This window comes from Oratosquilla oratoria, chromosome 13 (assembly GCF_046742065.1).
Source record: "Oratosquilla oratoria isolate Oo_2021 chromosome 13, ASM4674206v1, whole genome shotgun sequence".
NCBI classification, from domain to species: domain Eukaryota; kingdom Metazoa; phylum Arthropoda; class Malacostraca; order Stomatopoda; family Squillidae; genus Oratosquilla; species Oratosquilla oratoria.
The window spans coordinates 18,059,038-18,066,537 of record NC_134789.1 but is presented as its reverse complement, the minus strand read 5'-3'; positions in this window follow the sequence as shown (position 1 = coordinate 18,066,537).

The following is a 7,500-nucleotide window of genomic DNA, read 5'->3' as shown; positions in this document are numbered from 1 at the left end:
ACAGATGTGGAGGAAGTGAACATGAAGGGACGTCCTAAGATGAGGTGGATGGATGGGGTGAAGGGGCCTTTGGGGAAGAGGGGAATGTCTGTTGAGGAAGGGCGGGAGAGGACAGAAGATAGGGGTGAATGGAGAGGGGTTGTATATGGATGATGTTGAGATGCATGAGGTGGAATGGGGAGTGAGGTAGTATGTGTGAGCAAAATTTGACGCAGCCCGAAGGGATTTCTCCCCGTCTTCTCCTTTTATGCATGGGGGGACGGAGAGGGGGGGTCGCCGATTTAATGAAGCGGCCTTGCTGTGGATGTGCTGTGTCTTGCGACACTGCTTCTGACCCAGGGCAGTGGACAAGGTGCAGGGATGATCCGTCATCCAGGAGGTGCTAAGATAAGAGGGAGGGTGGAGGGGTGTGGAGGGTATTCAGAGATGGAATGGGTGGGAGTTGTCTGTATGCCTTTTTCTTTTTGGCTATCTCCCTTGTAAGGGGGGGAAAGCCTTGGTATATGTATGTATGTAAAAACATTCTTACTTGGAGAATTATAAAAGTGGAATTCCTCAGGGTTCTGTTCCTGGACTACTTCTGTTCATACTAAGTATCAATGATAGAGACCGTGAAGTGAATTGCGGTGTATCCAAATTTACTGATAATACGAAGCTGTGCTTCAAATAAACTTTATATTCTAGAAGACTTAGAGAAACTAGAGCATTGGTCTGAGAAATGTCCAGAAAATTATCCTAAATATGTGAAAAGTTATCCAAGTAAGTAAAGATATCATTATGTGCAAGCTATTAAAGAAGGAATAAAAGTGAAGAGTGAAAAACAATTTGGTGTAATAATAATGATAACTGATGTTCAGAGTTTCATTAATTGGGAACCAGAAGCTCTGCAGTGGTCAACAACTATCCTCTGGTCGCCTCACAGATCTTAATATATATATATATATATATATATATATATATATATATATATATATATATAATATATATATATATACACATATAATAAATGCACTAATTTGTTACATTTTCCATGTTTTCCTTTTCTCCAGAGCAATTAGGATGGAAATTATGCTGGCCTACATTGGAGCTGTTAAGGCAAACCATCAGAAAGTATGAAAAAATCTCCAGAGGAAGATATATAAAAGAGGGAGGGCTGTATACCCATATGGATACACCGATTTCAAAAAAAGAACATTCATAATATGGTAAAGCTGTTTTCCTAAATGCTGTAGTCATTATTCAGTAATTACGCACACCCACAAAATATATATAAAACTCGCAGAACGTCTTCTCTCCCTATCACAAGCCCCGATACCATAATTATTTGTCTATATTTCTACCCAGTATTGAGTACCGAATACTTAAGTTTTGCGAAGTTCATACGCCAGGACTTAAGTGACACCTCTATGGACCAGAATAACGCAATTTCTATTTAATATATATAATTGGACACAAATGCACACTAAAAGAAATATGTTGATGAGTTTCAACTCAACAATTCCTCCTTTTCTACCTCTCTGACTCTACCTCAGTGTGATATGATCCCCAAAGACAAAAGCGTTGCTTACCCTCGAGAAATTACCATATATATTTGTCTATCTCTCTCTCTCTCTCTCTCTCTCTCTCTCTCTCTCTCTCTCTCTCTCTCTCACTCTCACTCTCTCGTGAGCCATGAAAACAGGGTAATCTTGGTTTCATCTGGACATTCTAGGGAAAGCCGTAAGTGACACAAAATAGATAAGATCCAATTATATTAAAAAGAAAAGAATAATGAAAAATAAATCAATAAATAAAACAAGAATAGGTACAGTAGTATACAAAAAAAGGCAATTATGAATGAAAAAATGATGTCCACGAAAAGAATCACAAGAAAATATAGTTATTTTAATGTAGTTTGATACTAATTTCCTCTACCATGATAAAACTCACATGGGGCCCAATACAACTACCATTCTGTTGATAATACTAAATGTCGATCTAAAATAATTTTCGAGTTATAAGTTTCTAAATATCTGTGATCTTGAATGTGACCTCACAAGGTCATTCACTTTATGCCAAATAAAAGATCATATGCGGCTTCCTTATTTGGTTTCACGTCGCGAACTACCCCTATCAGAAGGTTAGGACGGCGCCCCTTCCATAGGACTTTGTAGCGTGGAATTTAATACACCATACCCTTGGTCCAACTCGCTGGCGGTATATTTCAAACTACCATCACTCCGACCTCCGCCGCAAGTAGCGACACTCTAAACCGCTTGTCCAGCGAGGATCCACACATACTGCTACATACATTCCAGTAAACACCTTTATATATATATATATATATATATATATATATATATATATATATATATATATATATATATATATATATATATATATATATATGTTTATTTTTAGAAGCTCCGCCATGGGATACGAACCCTGACCCGTGCGTCGAAAATCACGGGTCAGGGTTCGTATCCCATGGCGGAGCTTCCAAAAAAAATTCAATCTGTCTTAAGAAACATACAACATATATATATATATATATATATATATATATATATATATATATATATATATATATATATATATATATATTTACCTTTCAAGCTTGCTCAAAATTGAAGAACATTTTCACTTTTGTCAAAAGATTATAGTGAAGCAATAGGACAAAGATAATTCTATTTTTTACTTTTACCTACTGATTTTTTTTTTTTATTTAATCACTGCTGATAGTTGATTATCTTTTTAATTGTTTTTAGCTTTTAATTCTAATTTTCAACTAATGAATTCTAATATCTACTATCATTTTAATTGTATTTATGTTTTATTTTTTTTTAGAAAAGTACTGTAAATATATACATACATTTTTATATAGTATGGGATACTGACCTTCAGCAAATTGTTTTCAAAATCTTATAGCATCATATGAGAACCATTATTTTATTAATTTATTTACTTATTTATTTATTTATTGTCTGAAAGTTTCATGTCAACTGATTCAGCCGTTTTTCTACCATGTTGCTATCAAGGTCAGAAAGTCGACCATAAACAAAACCTTAATTGGGTTCCGTTCGGACATAGTAATACGCTAACTTGGCATGGATAACTATCAATTCTTCCTCTCAGTCATAACCATCATTTAATAACTTCAAACTGAAAATGAGAATACAAAACAACTCCTTCCTTCTTCATCACATTTCTCAATGATGGTGATTTGGCTTAACGTCACAAACTCTTTCCTATCAGGAGGCTAGGACGGTGCCCCTTATAGAGTACTTTATAGCGTGAATTTAATTAACCATGTTCTTGGTTCAACTTCGCCGGTGGCAGGGTTCAAACCGCCATCTCCTCGACCTTCGCCGCATGTAACGACGCCCTAACCCGCTCAGTCATCGAACTTCCTATAACATAATATTGATAAATGTGACCAGTGGTAACATTTCTCAATATTATGTTATATCCATATTCCACTTTGCTTTATTCCTGAATAATTAGGATTGGGTTATCTGGGTCTAATTTGGAATTGTTAAGGGTAAACGTTTCAGGGAAAGAAAGGCCCACGTCACCAACTCAACTTAAGTGAGTTCGACTTAAGTAGAAACGACTTCAGTAAACAATCTTTTATTTTTCGAATCTCCAAATCTCAAATTACTTTTGCGTCATGGAGTGAGAAGCTGAGTGACGAACTAAGAGAAATTAAACCTAGAATACCAAAATTAGACACATTGTTGAATTGTAGACTTAGAGAAGTCTAGAACACTGTAAGTGAAGTTGCCTTTCATCTTTTCAAGTTCACAACATTTGACGAGACTCTAGAATGTGTGAACAGGACTTAAGAACCACAAACCTAGGGACAAACTAGGAAAGAAGAATGTCTACATAGGCCCACTAATCTCAAAGCTAACGTAACTCGTACATTACAACGTTTTTTTTTCTGGTATTCTTAGATTTTTCTGGTAATTCTTAGATTTTTATGCGTGTTTTGGTGTCTAATATCATATACTTCAATTTCTATATGGATTAGATTAAGCTAGATTAGGTTGGTTAGGTTTAGTTGGTTAGGTTAGGTTAGGTTAGGTTAAGTTAGGTTAATAATTTTCGACATTGCAGGTCATATGTATAAATGAACAGCATAAAAAAAAGTTGGTGAAAAACAGTACCCACAATACCTGGTGAAAATAATACAAAAATTGATGCCAATAAGAACTGGTGAAATTAATAGTCAGTAAATAATGGTAACCTTGGCGTTCAATGAGTAGAGAGAGTGCTGTTGGTATGTCTATTGTGTATATATTTATATACCTGAGGTGAATCGCTAGTAACAGCGAATATCAATCAAATAATTTCGACAGTCGCCCCGGGGCTCGAACCGAGGCCTCGCTTTTTGCGAAGTCGATAAGGCGTTGTTTTAGCAATGAGCGAGACTTTGGTTCGAATCCCGGGCAGTCGTTGCTGCTTTTACTCATATATATATATATATATATATATATATATATATATATCATATACACACACACAATACACACACACACACACACACACACACACACACACACACACACACACACACACACACACACACACACACACACATATATATATATATATATATACACTGTAAATATATTTGTATGTATATACTGTATATGTTTATATCACGTATTCACGACGGTAATAACCTGTATCAAAATCAAAGTATAGGATGTTAGGAACCCTAAGCAGCAACAGGAACCTATAAAATCTTGGACAACAAAATCTGGTCTCCTTATTCCTCGAAGACATGATCAACATTCAATAATTATGAACAGAAGTTGAATCTATATAAAACAACTTTCTTTCCCTTTCACATAATTTCATATCATGTATGTATATCTTGTTTCTTTTTTCTTTTTTAAGTAGCAGAGTAATTCCAAACAAGGCCAAGGAAATAAGCAAGAACTGGTTTACCAAGAGAGCGGTCAACGAATGGAATAGACTTAGTAACCATGTAGTGTGCGCTGAAACTATCGGTTGTTTTCAGAAAAGGTTAGACAACTTTATAGATGGGGATGACAAGTTATAATGGACATGGTACTGCCTAGTTTAGGCCTTATGGCCTCTTGAAGTCTCCTTCATTCTTGTGTCTCTTATTTAAGGCTACTCCATCTTTATTACTATTGTAAAGAATAAAAATGTAAAAAAACAAATAATGGTTCTAATGACGTCATCGCATTTGCTTAGTTGTGTGTTCGAATCCCGAACTCCTTTCCAGTTCCCAGCAGTGACTGTTACCTATCCTAACAGTCCAAGAGCATTGGGCAAAGGTGACGGCTTCGGCCGCAGTTACTCAGCGTCTCTTGGCGTAGGGTTCTCGTCCTTCACCATACATGGTGACAAAAGATGTGAACTTTTGTTACAATGATTCAACTTGAGCGCATAGATACTAAATGTTGAATTTAGCTTAAGGTTATTCTAATGACCCACTTTCGAAGAAGAATAGGCGAAAGGAAAGAGATCCGAATATTTCGATCACTATCTGTGATCCTCTTCAGCAGATGAAAAGGACCACACATGGTGATCGAAATATACGGATCTCTTTACTTTCGCCTATTCTTCTCCGAAAGTGGGTCATTAGTATAATTTTACCAATGTGCTACAACATAACTTTGTTGTGTTGTTAGCTTAAAGTAATAAATAGGTCAGATTCCATGTTATTGCCGCCCGTTATTTCATGGATTTCTGAAGGCTGGAACATTGCTATGGCAACCAATATAACATTATTTTCTGGTTTAGTACGAAATAATACAAAAAGGAGAGGAATGCATCAGAAGAGCGTAGAATGATATTCAACAAAATCATCTTGAATTTATATAATACACCTACTGTGTATACATGATGAATATCTGATATTCATTGTATAACTACATATTTATTATTAGCATTAATGTTTTAACATAACAAAGATACCACTGGGAAAAATACAGCCCGGAAATAAATACAAATAATGTATAAAATGTGACAAATTCTAAGAATCATTAACGTTGACACTACTGGTTTCAGACGACTTGTTTCTAAGAATAATTTCCTTCTATATATTAAGAACTTTTTCCCCTTTACAAAGGAGGTAGCCAACTTATTATTGGAAAAAATAACTTAAGATCTAGAAAGGAAGGTGACACAGATTAACATGAAAAAAGTAGAAAAAAAAGGATAGATATCTAAATTGAATAAAAATAGCATTAGTAAATAATAAGGTCTAATACGGAGCAATGTAAACATTTAGTATATAGTGAGGAAAATTATAATCTATTTTGTTGTTTATGTTAGAAACCAAATGTCAGCACTTCTATTATTACTACATCATTATGACGAATCATATACTCCATGGGATTCACCCAGGACATCAAGCTCATCCAGCCAACCGAGAAATCACTCCCGAATCTTGTAAAAACCACACTGGTATACACGTGTTTTCTGGCTTTCCCCTCCGTTCCTCCGCCCCCACACAATAAAGGAATACCAATACATATTAGGTGTGGCCACAGACTTATACTGACCCAGATGTAACCAATATACAGAAGACACGAAAAACATCCTCCTACACTGCTAATATATATCTGTACATATATATATATATATATATATATATATATATATATATGTATTATATATATACATATATATGTATATACATATATATATGTGTATGTATATATATATACGTATATATATATATATATATATATATATATATATATATATATATATATATATGTACATTTATCAGTCATAATTCACTTTAATTCTAAGCCATCAACATCGAGAAGCTCGAGGAGGCATCCATGCAGAAATTGAAACGTGGTACAAGTCAAGAACTCGAACCCCCACTAGCACGTGACAAGTGATAGTGACTTAACCGATTGCGCCATCACTTCTGCATGTATATCTCCACGACCTTCTTGATGTTGATGGCTTAGAATTAAAGTGAGTTGTGGTTGATAAATGTAAATCTGTTCACTGGGACCAATTCAGTGTTACACACACACACACACACACACACACACACACACACACACACAAACACACACACACACACACAATATATATATAGCATATATATATAAATATATATATATATATATATATATATATATAAATATATATTCACGTGATATATATATATATATTATATACTGAATAGTCCCTAGTACACAGATGTTCATCTTATCAACCACATTAACATATTTCCATTTTAACTCCTTGCAAAATCGATCAAGACTAACAGGAGTATGTCGCTCGATGTAAGAATATTCGGAAACTGAGACACTGTCAGGCTGAGAACTCGAACCAGGCCAATATGTAAGAAATGGACAGTACCTTAATCAACTCAATCATCAAGAAGGATATAATAAGTTAAGCACAGTTTCTTATATATGTATACACGCGTTACAAACGTATACACGAACTTTATATTCACCCCATCCCCGCTATGATTAGCCATTGATAGTATGTACACAAATGGGATTTTTATCA